Consider the following 18,204-nt stretch of genomic DNA (forward strand, 5'->3'; position numbering starts at 1 on the left):
AATACCCTATAGCAAAAACTGTAACCTTTAATATGAAACGTTTTTTTTAATTCCTAAGGAGGAAGGAGGTAAAAAGGATCTCGATATCACAGATGTCACAAAGAATGTCCTTTCCCTTTCCTGGACGTCAGTTAACTCCAGATTTTGGCAAATGTTGGGACCCCTCAGGTTTCACTCTCTTGGGGATTGACAGTAGAAGCCAATGGTGATCTCTTCCTGTCTCTGTTTTCTTATTTCTAAAATGAGGAAAGATAATCCTAAGGAGATATCAGCTGAAATTCTCTTTAGATGTAGGGACCAGAAAAAGTCAGATGCCAAACTCACCAAGGTCCCCTGAGAGCAGAAAGAAAAGAGAATTGGAGCTCATTCCTGGTTTCCCAGCACAGGCTGGTTGGGTAGTCTACCTCACCTATGTCTTATTTGAAGTCAATCAGAGAAAGAAAACCAACAGTCACAAAATGGATAAATTAGAAGTTGGTTATTTATTTTATACAAGGATTGATTTTCTTCAATAACATGCTCTTCCTGTGCTTTTTGAATGGTTCAGATTTACAAATAATTCTTCAAGAGTATAAGTATTATAGAAAGCAGGGCATACCTATGTTTTTGTACCAGTCCCTCAGAGGTTAAGTCTCTACCTCAAGTTGTCATTGCTAGAAACCAAATAAAATAAAATAAAATGAAATTTTTAAAAAAGATCATTTAAGGGGTAGTTAGGTGGTGTAGTGGATAGAGCACTGACCTTGGAGTCAGGAGGGACCTGAGTTCAAATTTGATCTCAGACACTTAATAATTATTTAGCTGTGTGACCATGGGTAGTCACTTAATCCCATTGCTTTGCAAAAACCAAAAAAAATTTAAAAAAATTAAAAAAGCTGTCATTGCCAGGCTGTCTGCTTCTGTCCTTGCTCCTTTCTCCTGACTGCCCTGCCTTGGTTTGGGGTCTTATAGTTTGTTGACTGTAGTGAGTAAGCTTTGGTCTACATTCAGGCTCCATAATTTCTTCTCCGGATGTGGATGACATTTTCCATCATAAGTTCTGTTTGTTTTATAGGTGTTTTGTAAGTATTAAATATCTGAATCCACATTTGAACTAAGGTCCTCCTGACTACAGGACCAGTGCTCTAGCCTCTGTACCACTAGCTACCCCTTCAGCATAAGTCTTTAAGAATAGACCTCCTTACTCACTAAACTGCTGAGAGGAGCTGCATCCAACATAGTTGATCATCACACAACTGGACTCTTAATGTGTACAATGTTCTACTGGTTCTGCTCATTTCACTCAGCATCAGTTCACACAAGTCTTTCATGCTTTTCTGAAGTCCACTCCCTTATAATTTCTTTCAGAACAATAGCACTCCATCATATACCATAATTTGTTCAGTCATTCCTCAATTGATGGACATCCCCTCAATTTCCAATTCTTTGCCTCTACTAAAGGAGCTACTATAATATTTTTGCGCATGTGGATCTTTTCTCCTGTTTTATGATCCCTTTGGGATACAAACCCAGTAGTGGAAGGGCAAACAATTTTGAAAGAATTAGCAGTTCTGAATAGTATAATAATCATTCACCACTCCAGCAGACTAATAGCGCCTGATAAGAAGTGAACTCGGTGAAAAGTGACCCATTTTTTTCTGGACAGAGCCAAAACAGAATTTTTTTGCTAGACCATGCTTGTTCGTAACAGCACACACAAAGGGATTTTGTTTTTTGTTCTCAACTGGGGGTGGGAGGTTATGCTGAGAGGAAGAGAAAGTAAATTCTTGCTGATTAAAAAAATTAAATATAATTAAAAAAAAAGAAATATGGTCAGAACAAGTGCTTTAGGAAGGTTAGTCAAAGAGAGTGTAGAAAACAACAGATTGGAAATAAGGAAAAGATTGGAGGCAAGACTTAGACATTAAAAATCAGGGAAATGTGGAGTTTTTGAGGAGATATCAGAGTCGAGCCTCTCTCATTGTGTCAAAGGCCTTTAGGATCATCACTACCCTCACCACCTGAGTTAAGAGGATTTTCAAATTAAGGACAATTTTATTCCCAGGTCTGTGTACTCACTCCAGTCAATAAACTATTTTCACTTTTTAAACTTGTTTTATGTTTTTTTCTTTCTCATGGTTTTTCTTCCCTTTAGTTTTGATTTTTTTTACAACATGACTCATTTAGAAATATGTTAAACATGATTGTACATGTATAATCTATATATTATTCACTATCATAGGGAGGGAGGGGAAAGAAGGGAGGTAGGAAAATGTGGAACTAAAAATCTTACAAAAAGATGAATGCTGAAAATTATCTTTGCATGTAATTGGAAAAAATAAAATGACATTCAAAATTGTTTGCCTTTGCCATATTGTCTTTCTATAAGTTGCTCTCTTGGTTCTGTTTACCTCAGTCTACATCAATTCATTCAAGTTTTCTCAGGTTTCTCTGAAACCATACCCTCCATCATTTTTTACAGCATAATAGTATTTCATCACATTCACATACCATAAATCATTTAACTTATTCCCAATTTATTTCCATTCTTCCCACCTCTAAATGTTTTATTTTTGTACATATTTAATTAGTTTATTTTGCTTAAGACTAATCCCTCCCCAATTTATCCTCCCAATTTTAGTAATGCTAAAAAAATTCTTAATGACTAATCTCCCCTTCTCCCTTCTTCACTTTTCTATTTCCCTGTTGAGTGAAATATATTTCTGAACTCAGCTGTGTTTATACACACACACACACACACACACACACACACACACACATATTATATACATATATATATATATATATATATATATATATATATATATATTCTTTCTTCCTTTGATCAGTTTATATGGGAATGAGGTTCAAGTTTCAGCTGTTCCCTTCTACCCTCTTTAACTTGTTTATTTAAATGTCTGTCTGACTATAATACTATGCCTATCTGAAATAATTTTCCTAATCTTCTTTTTCTTTCCTTTCCTCCCCAGCATATTTCTCTTCTTGTTACATTCTTCTTTCAAAGTCATTAAAATAGGGGCAGTTAATATAGGGGCAGTTAGGTGGCATGGGGCAGCTAGGTGGTGCAGTGGATAAAGCACCGGCCTTGGAGTCAGGAGTACCTGGGTTCAAATCCAGTCTCAGACACTTAATAATTACCTAGCTGTGTGGCCTTGGGCAAGCCACTTAACCCTGTTTGTCTTGCAAAAAAAAAAAAAAAACACAAACCCAAAGTCATTAAAACATAATAGAACAACTATCTAGTCCTTGAATCTATTTAGATTCCCTCTATTACCGCAGATGATGATAGGAATCATCTTGCCATATTAGAATGTAAGCAGTTTATCTTTTTTTTATCCTTTATCATTGTTCATTTGTGTTTATATTTTTATTTTTATTTTCACTCCTGTGTTGTTACTTCAGAGTTTCTCTGAAGCTCTGGTGTTTTCATCAGGAATGCTTGGAAGTCCTCTGTTTCATTAAAGATCCATTTTCTGTATATACCCCTTGATCCCCCAATACTACTACTGGGTCTATACCCTGAAGAGATTATGAAAAAAGGGTAAAAACATCACTTGTACAAAAACATTCAGAGCAGCCCTGTTTGTGGTGGCAAAGAATTTGAAATTAAGCAAATGTCCTTCAATTGGGAATGGCTTAACAAACTGTGGTGTCATGGAACACTATTGTTCTATTAGAAATCAGGAGGGATGGGAATTCAGGGAAGCCTGGAAGGATTTGCATGAATTGATGCTGAGGGAGATGAGAAGAACCAGAAGAACATTATAAACCCTAACAGCAACATGGGGGCAATGATCAACCTTGATGGACTAGCTCATTCCATCAGTGCAACAACCAGGAACAATTTTGGGTTATCTGCAATGGAGAATACCATCTGTATCAGAGAAAGAATTTATGTGGTTTGAACAAAGCCCAAAGACTATTACCTTCAATTTAGGGGAAAAACACCATTATCTTATTATGTAATTTTTCTATCTCTTATACTTGATTTTTCTCCCTTAAGGATATGATTTCTCTCTCATCACATTCAACTGAGATCAATGTATACCATGGAAACAATGTAAAGACTAACAGACTGCCTTCTGTGGGGGTGGGGGGAGGGAAGCAAGAATGGGGGAAAAATTGTAAAACTCAAAATAAATAAAATCTTTCTAAAAAAAAAAGATCCATTTCCCCCTGCAAGTAGGGATAAACTTAGTTTTGATGGCTAAGTTATTCTTGGCTATCAGTCCTTATTCTTTGTCTTCTGTGGGATCGTATTCCAAGTTCTCTATTTCTTTATAATTTTGACTGCTAAATTCTATGTGATCCTGACTGTGGTTCCTTGAAACTTGAATTCTTTCTGTAATTTGTTGTATTTTTCTTTGACCTGGAAGCTTTGGATTTGGCTATAAAGGTCCTGGAAGTTTTAAATAGTGGGGTTCCTTTTATGTGATAGCCAGTGAATACCTTCTGCTTCTACTTTTGTACTCTGGTTCTAAGAGATCTAGACAATTTTCTTTTTTTTTTCTGTTTTTTTTTTGCAAGGCAAATGGGGTTAAGTGGCTTGCCCAAGGCCACACAGCTAGGTAATTATTAAGTGCCTGAGGGTGAATTTGAACTCAGGTGCTCTATCCACTATGCCACCTAGCTGCCTCTAGACAATTTTCTTTTAAGATTTTTTTTTTTTTTAAGATTTCTTGAAATAGGACACCTAGTTTCTTATTCTGACACTTAGGTATTGAATGGTCATGGCATTCAGATTTTTCCAATGATTCTTAACTTTTTTCCTCCTAATTCTTGTTATTTTTGCTTTGTGTTTTTTTCTATTTTTTCCTTTTGATTTTGCTTAAACTAAAATTTCTTGTTGTCTTATGAAATCATTGGCTTCTATTTGATCCATTCTAATTTTCAGGGAGTTTTTTACTTGGTTAAGGATTTATACCTCTTGTGCCAAATTATTTTCTTTCTAATTCTTTCTTCCACAGCTCTCATTTCTTTTCCATTTTTTTTCATTTAGTACTCTCATTTCATTTATCAAAATATCTTTCCTTTTTTTGGTGATTTCAGATTTCTTTATAATTTTTTAGATTATGCTAAATTAACTTGGTCTTCAGTTGATTTTCCCATTTCTTCCTTTTGAAGGTCTCTGTTAGACTAATCATTTGCAAACTTACATTGCTTCAGCATCTCACTGAATCTCCATGCCTTGAGGTCATCCTGTACTCTCTAAGAATTGCTTCATTTTTGTAACATCAGGGGCTGAACTGCTGCGACTGGTGATACCTTGTCTAGGTTATTTGGGGTTCCTGGTAAGTGATGTCACATAGCTGAAGTTGCCAGTAAAGGTATGACCAAGAGTATGCTCAGCTTCTGATGTGATGGTAACCATATGAGGTGGTGCAACTGCAGATCATGGGGTTGATGCTGGAGAGTGAGCTGTTGGTTGTAGCCCAGCTCTCATTGGGGATGCCTGGTGACTAGAGAGAGGAGGTCATCTGGGAGGTTCCTGCTTCCTCCATAAGGTATCGTTTATTCCTGGACTTAGGAGGAAAGTAAAAGATGAGAGGCTGTGTTGCTTTCTTAGATAAAACATTTTTAAAAATGTTTTTATTGACGTTTTCTGTTTTCTTATATCATTATAGTTTCCCCCAGTATTCCTCCTCTACCTCTTTTAGAGAGCCATCCCATATACCAAGCAGTGTTTTTGTTTTTGTTTTTGTTTTTGCAAGGCAAATCCCAGCTAAGTAATTATTAAATGTCTGAGGCTGGATTTGAACTCAGGTCCTCATGAATACAGGCTGGTACTCTATCCACTACACCACCTAACCACCCCCAAATAGTGTTTTATAAAAGACAAAAAAATAAAAGGAATAAGAAAAAAATCAGCCAATCAATCCATACATTGAAAAATTCTGAAAATGTGCCATGTGCAACACCTATGAACCTCCCATCTCCACAAAGGAGTGCTTTGGAGGTGTCTTCTATACCTTCACATATAAATATTTTAACTCTTGCTTCATCTTTTCCAGGTATTCTGGTTGAATTTGTGCCCAAGATATGTTTTACCTTGAGACTTTGCTTGTGAATGATTTGTAATCATTCTCTTCTGGGTTTGGTTCTTGGGCATCCCTGTCAACAAAATAGTTTTTTATGGTGGATTTTTTTTTCTTTTTGGTTTGCTCATTTTTTTCAACCTACTTCTTAATTTGAGTCTTATTTTAGGGAAAATTTAGTACATTTCTGGAGGGAAGGTCTGGGCTAGTTCTGTTGTCGTTTTCTTGAGTGTTGTATTATTTCAGAATCTCAGGGACAGTTCTAACTTGAACCTGGTGAGCTTTTAGAGCTCCCAAAATGGTCTGATCCAGGGCAAAGTTGATTGTTGCCCCCCTGATCTGAGCTCTGTAAGGTTTTTGATCAGAGTTTGAGTTTGAGCAACAATGAGTGTTATTAGTTTGTTGTTGTTCAATAGTTTCAGTTATATCTGACTTCATGACCCCATTTGGAGTTTCTTGGTAAAGATACTAGAATGATTGTCCATTTCCTTCTCCAGCTTGTTTTACAGATGAGGAAACTGAGGCAAAAGGATTAAATGACTTGCCCAAGGTCACACAGTAAGTTCCTGATGTTGGATTTGAACTCAAGAAGATGAGTTTTCCTGTCTCTAGGCTGGGTCCTCTATCCACTTTTCCATCTAAATACTACTAAACTCAACCCCTATCAGTCAGCTGGAAAGTTCTAAATGGTTCTAAGTGACAGAACTACAAGTTCTGCTTTGACCTGGGATTCCTGCCCTGGTTATTTCATCTTCATATTGGTTTAGAAGTTAGAACTGAGATCCTGCTTTGCTCCTAGAATCTATTTTTAAATTTGCCTTACCTAGGACCCCCAGTTGCCTCTTACCCCAGAATATTACCCTTGAGCCGAGATTGCCTCTAACTAACCCTAAACAGGTTAGTGGGTGACAAAGTTGCCATCTGCTCCCATAGCAATGTCATATTGATGGTCTTAGAACCTCATTCTACCCTTGGGCACCGTCTGTAGGCACTGAAACGTTTCTCAAGTGCCCACGGACCCCTCTAACTCCTGATGTTGACCCAGAGTAGAAAAGTAACTCACTGTGACTCTTGTTTATTTGAATTAGGATTCAGTTCACAGCATTTTCTAGATATGTTGGGAGGAGTTAGAAGTAAATGAGTAGAAAAAATTCTTCCTGCTACTCTACTATCTTCCAAATTGTCTTTCTAGTAAATAACCTTTAGTGGCTTCTGATTACCTTTGCAAATAAACTATAAACTGTTTTGAGAGCTTCCACAATGTGGCTTCAGTTTATCTCCCAACCTTATCCCACACTATATCCCTTAGTATACTTTTCATTCAGCCAGACTAGATAACTCTCTAACCCTTGTCCTCAATGAGGATAGACTCAAAGTCTTCCAAACCCAACTCAGATGCCACCTCTTCCTCCCTAACCCTTCAGAACAAAACTGATCTTTCCTGCTTTAAAATACTCGTGGACATTTATTCGGACCTCTCTTTTGCATGTATACTTATCTGGGTGCATGTCTTTCCCCTTTAGACTGTGGAATCTTTGAGAACAAGGTCTGCACCATGTTGGAATCATAGAATTTAAAGGTGAAAGCAACGTTAGAGATCATTTATAAGTGTCTTTGCATCCCTACAATGTTTCTGCACAGAGGAGATCCAAGAAATATTCTTTGAAGTGAAGGAGTGAATAAATTACTCTCCAGACTCCAGAGCATAGTCTGCCACTACTGTTAAGACCTACAGAGGTTAGAATGATTGAAGTTCATGCTTCCCCAAAGGACAGTAGTGTAGCCAGTCTTCTCACATGATTTTTCACATGATAAGAAGTCTCTAAGTTAACTTTTGGAGAATTTCTCACTTCTCTGGCATATTGCCCCCACTGAGATAATCTTGGAACTTTATTATCTGATCCCAACCACTCTGTTGCCCTCAACCCCCAGAGATGAAAGGTTCACAAGACTCAAAGAATGAATCGTCTTTTTTATAAGTCAGAAAAAACAAACAGAGCTTGCAGAGAGTATCTGGAAAACAAGGCCACCCACTTATGATCAATGCTCTCTCAGAGGCTTCAGTCTTTTCTGGTCTTACTATGGATGGACACTCAGTTTCTATTGCCATAGAATCTACATTATATATAGTATATAATTACTCATTGCGAGTGCTCCCTCAGCCAGCTACACAGACAGCACCCAGCATTTGTTGGTCTGCCTACAGTTCTCCAAAGCTCCCAGCGGATGGCAAGGGGTGCCTAGCCCCACTGGTCCTTCAATGGTTTTCTGCCTGAAGGCCACTGGCTCTCTACTGCCCGAGAGTCATTGGCCCTCTTCTGCCAATTAGAAGTGTCCCACTCATGGGAACAGCTAGGTGGCACAGTGGAAAGAGCACTGGCCCTGGAGTCAGGAGGACCTGAGTTCAAATCCAAATTCAGACACTTAATAATTGCCTGTGTGACCTTAAACAAGTCACTTAACCCCACTACCTTAAAATTTAAAAAAATCCATTCAAAGAAGTGTCCCACTCAGGATTCAGTCCCAAAGCCAAGTGACTCCCTTATCTTGGTGGAGGAACTTAACTTCACTGCCTCCAGATGTGAATGCAATGTCAAATGAAGTAGCTCCATTCTGGACTTCTACCTGGAGTTCTATTTTTGCTTATCTCCATTAGATCATGTGTTCCCTGAGGGCAGGGATTGTCTTTTGCCTCTTTTTAATATCTCCAGCATTTAGCACAGTGTCTGGTACATAGTAGGTGTTTATTAAATATGAACTGACTCACGGACTAAGCGCTAGACTCTCCAGTGGCCAGGAACATTCTGCCTCTATGTCCCAAATATCAATGTCAAGTTAGGTCTGTGTGGTCCCACAGTCCTACAACCTCTCTTCCCCATCTTGTCCACATCAGTACCTTGCATGGGTCTATATTTGGTCCTTTTAAGCATTACAGGGGAACATGTTCTGGCTCTAGCAATGGAGGGGCTGAGTTTGGGTCCTGCCCCAGACATGGTCTATATCAATAGGGCAAGTCACAGTCTCTCTAGGCTTCCCTGCCACATCTCCATGTCTTCTCCTGTGACATTGTAAACAGTAGGAATTGTCTTTCTTATTCTTTGTATCCTCAATACTAAGCTTAGTACCTGCCAGACAGTCGTGTTTAATAAAAGTTTATTGGCTACTGAAGGTGTCTTGGTATCCAACTGAGTAAAACTCTTCAAATTAAACAAGATTTGCTTCCTATGTCATTTCAGACTGGCAGATGGGAGTGGGAATAGGGATATGCCAAGTATTTTCTTGGCATTGCCCATTGCAGTGGAAAACAAAGTTTTGCTCTCCACACAACTTTAGAATCATAAAATCTAGGAACTTGAGAGGACTGTAGAGATCGACTAGTAGTTCCTTACAAATGAGTAAACTGAGGCCCAGAGTTGGTAAGTGACCTACTCAAAGCTAGTAGCAAAAATTAGAGCTTTCCACCATACCACACCCTCTCCATTTGCCTGATGATAAAGTGTGGTAAAGATGGGAAACTCGGGAAACTCACTCTTTCAACCAAACAAGCTTTGGGAAGAAAAGAATCAGTTATTACTGAAACAAATAGAATGACTCAGAGCCCCTCCTTTCTTCCCTCTTTCCATCTCCCAGGCCCTAAAGGCATAGGGAGGGAGTTGAGGACAATGCAGCCTACAGTGTTCTCCGTTCTATTCTCAGGTTTCAGGGGGAGTGCCTTTCCCCTCCCACTGTCCTCCTAGGGCCATCACCCAAAGGTGCCTATCCACAGACTCAGCCTCTTGCAGAGAAAAGTTGGAGATGGCCATTTGACAATGAAACCATGTCCCTGTGCTTTCCCACCCTCTTCCTACATAGCAAACACTCCCTTAAATGGTGCTATAGATTGTCTCTCTACCTTCTCGAGGCTAGAGTCATTTGACTCATCTTCTGAAATCTGGGAAGGAAATCTTAAAATTCTAAGAGCTGGAAATGGGTGGGGAGGGAAAGAGGAATAGCAAGAACAGATTTTGGTCATACTCTAGTTTCTAGGACAAGTCATAATTGTGGGACTCAAGTGCTTTTTATATACCTTTCAAGATCAGAACAATGGCCTTTTTGGAATGGGCCAGAACTTTATCCAATTAAAGTTTTACCTCCAACTAGCCTCTACCATCTCAAGAAATGTGATTTATTGCTCCCATGATGAGGGTGGAGGTGCATCACCATTCTTCCCCAACAATAACTCATAGTATTTTAAGATTTATAAAGTACATTGCCCACAAAATCTCTAGGAGCTAGAGTTGTACCCTGGTAAGTACAAATACCAAACAACTGAAGTGATTGGTTCAGGTTCACACAACCAATAAATATTTGAACTAGTATATCAATCAAAATTTTTTCTCACCTTGGTTTAATATTCTTTCTATGACAGCTCTACAGTTCTTATCTATATCTTGAAATAAATATCCTAGTTTATCTACCCAAAGTAATTTGTTTTGGTTTATTTGTTTTTGCAAGGCAAATGGGGCTAAGTGACTTGCCCAAGGTCACATAGCTAGGTAATTATTAAGGGTCTGAGGCCACATTTGAACTCAGGTCCTCCTGATTCCAAGGGCTGGTGCTCTATCTACCTAGCCACCCCTACCCAAAGGAATTTTTTATTTTTTTCATTTACTATGGATTCCAAAATAGTATCCAGTAGTGTTATATTTTGTTCTTACTACATGATAGACCCACCTTTAGTGACCATTCATGTTCCTGATGATGTCTTTTATGCTCCTCTTTGAGCATTCTCAATATGACAATATGGTGTAGACTGCTTAGAACCAACATGCATTTTCTTATTTCTATTGGGGTTACACAGGGTCTCATTCTCTACTCCCACTGCTACCATTCTCCTAGACTATCAGAATAGCCTATTTGGTCTCCCTGCTTCAAACTCTTCCTTCCTTCCCTCCTCCATTTATGGCCAAAGTCATCTTCCCAAAGCATATAACCACTTTACTCAACAAAGTCTATTGGTTCCTATTGCCTCAAGGATCAGATATGAACGCGTTTTGGAATTTGAAATTTAAAGCTTTTTCATAATTTCATCTCTTTTTTGATTTTCTTAAACTTTGCTCTCCTCTTAGAATACAATCCTGGCATGGTAGCCTCCTGTTCTGCACCCACAATACCCCATCTCCCATTTTAGTACCTTTTCTGTATCGACCATCCTCCATTCTTGCCATGTATGCCCTCCCCACCTCCACCTCTAGGAACTTGAGTTCCTAGAGTTAAGGTGACTCAGGGTTAAGTGACTTGCCCAGGGTCACACAGCTAGTAAAGTATCTGAGGTCAAATTTGAACTCAGGGTCCTCCTGACTCCCAGACCAGAGCTTTTTTCACTGCTGCCCTTTCTGAGTTTTTTGAAGAATCCAGCAGAAGTGCTACATTCTATAGGAAACCTTTCCTGATTTTCAGTTTCCTTCTCCTTCACTAATGACTCCCTCTCCCATAATTACCTTACATATATTTTAAATGTATTATACATATATACATATATATGTACATATATATATATATATATGTGTATATATGTATTGTCTCCCTCATTAGAATGGAACCTTGTGGGGGTCAGGAACTATTTCACTTTTATCTTTTTGCATCTCTAAAGCATACCCCAATTCCTTGTATACAGTAAGTGCTTAATAAAATGCCTGAAAAATGCATTCATTCTGTTCTGTTATTCCCAGCTACATAGCATTGCCAAGTAGAATAGTGCTGTCAAAGAGATGGTCTTAGGGTGGCTAGGTGGTGCAGTAGATAGAGCACTGGCCCTGGAGTCAGGAGTACCTGGGTTCAAATTCAGCCTTGGACACTTAATAATTACCTAGCTGTGTGGCCTTGGGCAAGTCACTTAACCCCATTGCCTTGCAAAAAAAAAAATCCAATACAAAGAGATGGTCTTTAGCAGTCCATGATAGACAACAGTCTAGCCTAATGAGACTTGTCCTTTGTAACAACATCTTGGATTTTGAGCTCAGAGATCACCTAATCCAACATCTTCATTTTATTTATTATTTTTAGACTTTTGCAAGGCAAATGGGGTTAAATGGCTTGCCCAGGGCCACACAGCTAGGTAATTATTAAGTGTCCGAGACTGGATTTGAACCCAGGTACTCCTGACTCCAGGTCCAGTGCTTTATCCACTATGCCACCTAGTCGCCCCCCATCTTCATTTTATTGATGAGGACACTGGCCCAGAATTGAATTACCCATCCCAGGTCACACAAGGAACATGTATGTGATCAAGTGGGATCTGAACTCTACATCTCTCAATCCACTTCCAGTATTTTCCATTGTAGGCAGCATGTTATCTGGGCAGTAGTGTTAGGTTAGTCAGAAGGCTCTGATTTCAAATCTTCCTTGGAGTAAGGTAAGAATCATGAAGTGATGAGTTGAACGACTATGGACAAGTCAGTCCATCTCTCTTAGCCCCTTTCCTTCTCTGTACAAAGAGGAGGATTAGATTTGATGGCCTACCTTTTATTTTTGTTTTTGTTTTTGCAAGGCAAAGTGACTTGCCTAAGGTGGTGACCTACTTCTATGGCTTTCTTTTTTAAGCTCAAAACCTAAGATGCTATTGCTATGACCCTATAAACTTCCAGGGTATCACTGGGACTAACAGAAAATATGTTTTGAGGTAGAGGAGGCTTTCCTGAAATCACGTTACTTTTTGACTATGACCCTGGCTACACTGCCTAGAAAAGCTGTCCCCTACCCATAAGCTGACCTCCCAAATCCCCCTTCCAGTGTGCCAGGCAAAGGAAAGTTGATGGGAGCCATTCCAGTGATACCCCAGGACCTACTTTTCTCCATCCACAGACTCACACCCATGAAAATGCTCAAGAAGGAAAAGCTGTTAATGATGAAGCCAAACAAGTCAGTCCTTTTCAATTGGAGGAAGCTTTTCAGAAGTATAGGGAGGACAGGGTAAGCGGAAAGAGAATTAAAAAAGAATTTGTTATTAAACCAGAACACTAAGGAGCATCATAGCAACTCTATCTCCATATTTTTTCTCCCTAGAAAAAATGAAGAAATAAAACAAGGAGGCAGCAACATCCCCTCCCCTGGACTCGGGGGGTTTCTGGGTACTTTCACCAAGAGTCAGATGTGTGGGAACAAGTTGTAAATTGTTAGATTGACTTCATCCCAGTTGAACGAAGCCTTGTGCCTGTGGGGGTTTAAGTAAGTGCTGCAGATGAGTAGATGACAAACTGTAATAGCAGAGTCAAGGCTGAGTTTGAAAGACAACTAACACCTACTGTCTTGGAACTGAACCTTCGGTTCTAAGCTTCCTCACCAACACTTGGGCAAATGGTGAGCACACATCTGAGGCCAGGGCCCAGGTTGGCTTCCTTTCCTGCCTTAGGCCTCCACCTGGTGGTTGTTTAAATTCTAGCAACAGATGAGACAATAGAAGCTAAATAAATTTGATTGATACATATACAAACAAATATAAACTAAAACATAATATGTACATAATAGACTAAATTATGCTTAAATACAAAATAAATATTATATGTATATAGATATATATTATATCAAATATATACATAAACTAAATGATCTACATTTGTATACAAAATATACCTATGATGATGATGATGATGATGATGATGATGATGATGATGATGATGATAGGATGCTTGTTTTTCTTTTTTTTTTAGGGTTTTTTTTTTTGCAAGGCAAATAGGGTTAAGTGGCTTGTCCAAGGCCACACAGCTAGGTAATTATTAAGTGTCAGAGGATTTGAACCCAGGTCCTCCTGACTCCAAGGCCGGTGCTTTATCCACTACGCCACCTAGCTGCCCTGTCTTTCTTTTTTGAAAAGGACTGTGAAATCAGGTAGGTGATACCATGACAAACAGGTGAAATGAATTTGAGTAAGGAGGGCTGGGCTAAGTCACCAATCCCACTTTCTCCTCCAGAGCCATCTAGGTCCAGTGGTCAGATATGAATCAGGAAGACTGGAGATGGCCCTGGTTGTGAGGCAATCAGGGTTAAGTGACCTGCTCCTAAGGTCACATGGCTAGTAAGTGTCAAATATTTGAGGCTGGATTTGAACCCAAATCCTCCTGGCTCCAGGGCTGGTGCTCTATCTACTTCCCCACCTAGCTGCCTCATATAAATATGTATATAATATATATTATATACATAATAAATTAAATATCAAATAAACTGATATACTAAATATGTATATATAAAATTATGTATTGTTGTAAAATATACATACTGAAATGCTAGACAAACATCAAATAAATTAGAATATATTAAATATATATTCATAATTTCTGCTGCTGACTAAAAGGTTCTCTTGAACAGGCTAATAAAGGGGATGGTTTCTAATCATGCTATCTATCTAAAGGCAACAAGGATCTCATGGAGCATCTTATCTTATAGTACTTAGGATGAGCAGAAGAAAAAAGCACCCCAGCAATAACTATAGTTTACAACATAAGACAGAAGAAAAATTCTATGAAGACTCAAGAAGAACCTTCAAATTAAATCAGTAATTAACCTTTCCACATCTTGGGGGTTAGGGATGTAATACCCCAAAAACTCTATATAAAATTTTTTGGTCCTTCCTTAGTATCAGAAAGAAGTCTGAATTTTAATGGTATTAAAAATAAAATATACTTATATTATATAATACTATATATAGTATGAATTTCTGAGTTTCTAAACCTTTTTCTGTGTTATCCACAAAATTCTCCCAAAATTCACATTTAATTTCTTTTGCCAGCCTGATATATAGGAAAACCACCATGCAGAAAGTCTTGCTTTTATATAAATATACAATATATATATTTAAATACTTGGTGACATCAGTACAAATATTACAAAGATGAGTATAGGAGAGGATGGCCAAAAACAAACCAATATAGGTTGGGAAAAGTGACTTAGGATTAAGAAATAAAAATGCTCATAGACATGTAGAACACATAGAAACTATGTCTATATATGATGGATAGTTTCCTTTTTTTAATTAATAAAAAATTTTCTCCTCCTCCTGACTCCTCAGCACCAACTAGAAAAAAAAATAGAAAAACAAAACCTTTTTAAGGAATATGCCATCAAGCAAAGCAAATTCCTGTATTGTCCATGTCCAAAAATATGTCTTATTCTGTACCCAGAGATTATGACCTCTCTGGAGGTGAGTAGCATGATTCATTATCATCAGTTCTCTGGAAATGTAATTGTTCTTGGGTTCTTAAATCTTTTGAAATTGTCTTTAAAATGTTCTTGCATAAATTGTTCTTCTGTTTACACTCATTTCACCCTGCATACAAATCTTACTAGATTTCTCTGAAACTATCCTTTTTTTGGTCCTGTCATACAGTAAAACAGTGTTCCATTAATTCATATAATTTGTTCAAATCATTCCTCCAATTATTGTCACCCCTTTAGTTTCTAGTTCCTTGCCACTACCAAAAAAACTACTTTAAATATTTTTTGTATATGTGTGTCTTTTTTTCTGATCCTTTGGTTTCTCTGGATAATTACACCTGTCAGAGGTATCACTGGGTCAAAGTTTATACACAGTTTAGTGACTTTGGGAATATGGTTCTAAATTCATTTCTAAAATGACTGAAATAATTCACAGCTCTACTAACAATGTATTAATGTGCCTATTTTCCCACAGTATCCCCAATATTTGTCATTTACCTTTTTTTTTTATCATGAATAATGTTTTCCAAGAGGAGAGCCAGAGTGTGCTTGGTCATGGCAACATTGGATAATATAATTTTTTTTTGCAAGGTAATGGGGTTAGTGACTTGTCCAAGGCCACACAGCTAGGCAATCATTAAGTGTCTGAGGCCACATTTGAACTCAGGTCTTCCTGACTCCAGGGCTGGTGCTCTCTCCTAGCCTCCCCTGGATAATATAATTTTAAAAAATGAAATTTACTCTATCTTGAGGGGAATGTCCAACTACCAACATATCATTTCTTGATTAGCTCTGTTCAGTTCATCCAAGTAAAGATCATAATTAAACACCAACTTAGTAATTTAAAAAATATATAGCATGAAATTAAAAATAGCCTTGATCTACCCATTTAAACAAGTTACTGATGCAGAAGAATGGGAAATGTATAAAGGAACAGAAATCCACATGAACTATCACCACTTTGAAAAGAGACTTAACTAGTAATGCAAAGCATTGTCTGAATTGATACAAATCAATTCAACCTACAAATACTTAATTTTTTTGCTAAAAATATGGCAACCAAGGACTGCTTTAGAATAGTAAAACCTCTTTCAAACTCTTATAGAAGTTGTGATCATTTATGAATAGTATCTTTCATAAAATACAAAAGTTGTGGAAGGGAAATTTAATTTTAAATTTAATAATTTATTTTTTCCCAATTACACAGAAAAACAATTTTTAACATTCATTAAAAAAATTTAAGTTTCAAATTCTCTCCTTTCCTTCCTCCCCTCCCACTCCATTAAGACAAGCAATTTGATATAGGTTATACATGCGCAGTCATGCAAAACATATTTCCATGTTATTAATGTTGTAAAACACAGGCAAAAAAAAAAAACTAGAAAAAAGGAAAAAAATATTCTTCAGTTTGCATTCAGATCCATCAATTCTTTCCTTGGAAATAGATACCTTTTTTTTTTTTATCATAAATCCTTCAGAATTGTCTTGGATCTATTTGTATTGCTGAGACTAGCTAAATCATTCACTGTTGATCATCATATAGTATCACTGTTCCTGTTGCCAGAGAGAGGGACAGCTGTGGTTTGTTTAGTGAGGAAATCACAGAACTCTCTGCCTCAGGGAGGTAAGAAAGACAGACTTTAATTTACAAGTTGCACAAGTTTCACAAGTGACTAACACATTCACAAATTAGGTTCTTTGGAGAAGCAGCAAGATAATAACTTTCAGAATGGATTTAAAGGACAGACTGATTACCAGAAGCCAGGGGAAGAAGGGCTAGAGAGCGAAGGCAGGAAACCATTGATCCCTAACAGTAGTCACAGAGCAACCAAGTTTAAGTACTTTAGCGAAGTGAAGGCAAGTTTCTAAGAAGGTTAAGCAAAAAGAGACAATTATAAACTGGGAAAGAAGGTGAGTTTCTAAGGAGATAGTAGATTCTAAGGGGATAGTCAAGTTAGAGAGATAATTACAAGTTGGGAAAGAAGGTGAATTTCTTTTTTTTCCTTTAATTTTATTTAAGGCAATGGAGTTGTGACTTGCCCAGGGTCACACAGTGTTTGAGGCCAGATTGGAATTCATTTCCTCCTGACTCCAGGGCTGATGTTCTATCCACTGCACCACACCTAGCTGCCCCCAAATCCTTCCAGGCTTCCCTGAATTCTCATCCCTCCTGTTTTCTAATAGAACAATAGTGTTCCATCACATATTTGTACCTTAGTCCCCCAAAAGGTGAATAATTTCTAATCTGTCTTAGTACTACATATCTGTTGTTCTGGTTCTGATTGGATATATGAGGTAAGAGTTGGTGACTGGAAGGATGGTGGTTTCTGGAGGAGTCTGGAAGTGGTAGAGGAAAAAATGAGTTCTCTTTTGGAGATGTTGCATCTGAGGTGCTTATAGGATATCACTATTAATGCTAATATCTTTTGTTATAAATCATGGAATATCACATTCTCCAAAGAATAAAATCTTAAGAGTCACCCAAAGGCCAGTGGAGACACATATGCTAGGCACAAGGTGATTGATGGAGAGAGAGGTCATTTCTAATAATGGAATCTAAGTATATTTCATGGTGGTGCCAGCATCTAAGTGGGTCATCACGTGGACGGATGAATTTGGAGGGATGGCATTTCAGGTAGAGGGAATTGTATCAGCAAAGAAGCAAAGGGAAAACTTCAAGGAAGTTTGGTCAAGGCTAGGTTCAGTTCGCTTAAAGTTTGTGTCAAAGTATAAATATCCATTTACCATATGCTGCTATTCACCATTGCTACTCTAAACTAATTGTGGTTTTTCAGGTACAGAAGGATACAATGCAAATCAAATGAATTCAGTAATATTTATTAAATACTTATATATAAGATGCTCTTCTGGGTCCTAGAGTTAGAAAGACAAAAAACAAAGCACTCCTGGCCCTCAAGGAGTTTCCATTCTCTTGGGAATTTTAATTTTAATTTTGTAAAACAAGTAGCTAGACACTAAT

The sequence above is a fragment of the Macrotis lagotis genome, chromosome 1, assembly GCF_037893015.1.
Source record: "Macrotis lagotis isolate mMagLag1 chromosome 1, bilby.v1.9.chrom.fasta, whole genome shotgun sequence".
NCBI lineage: Eukaryota > Metazoa > Chordata > Mammalia > Peramelemorphia > Peramelidae > Macrotis > Macrotis lagotis.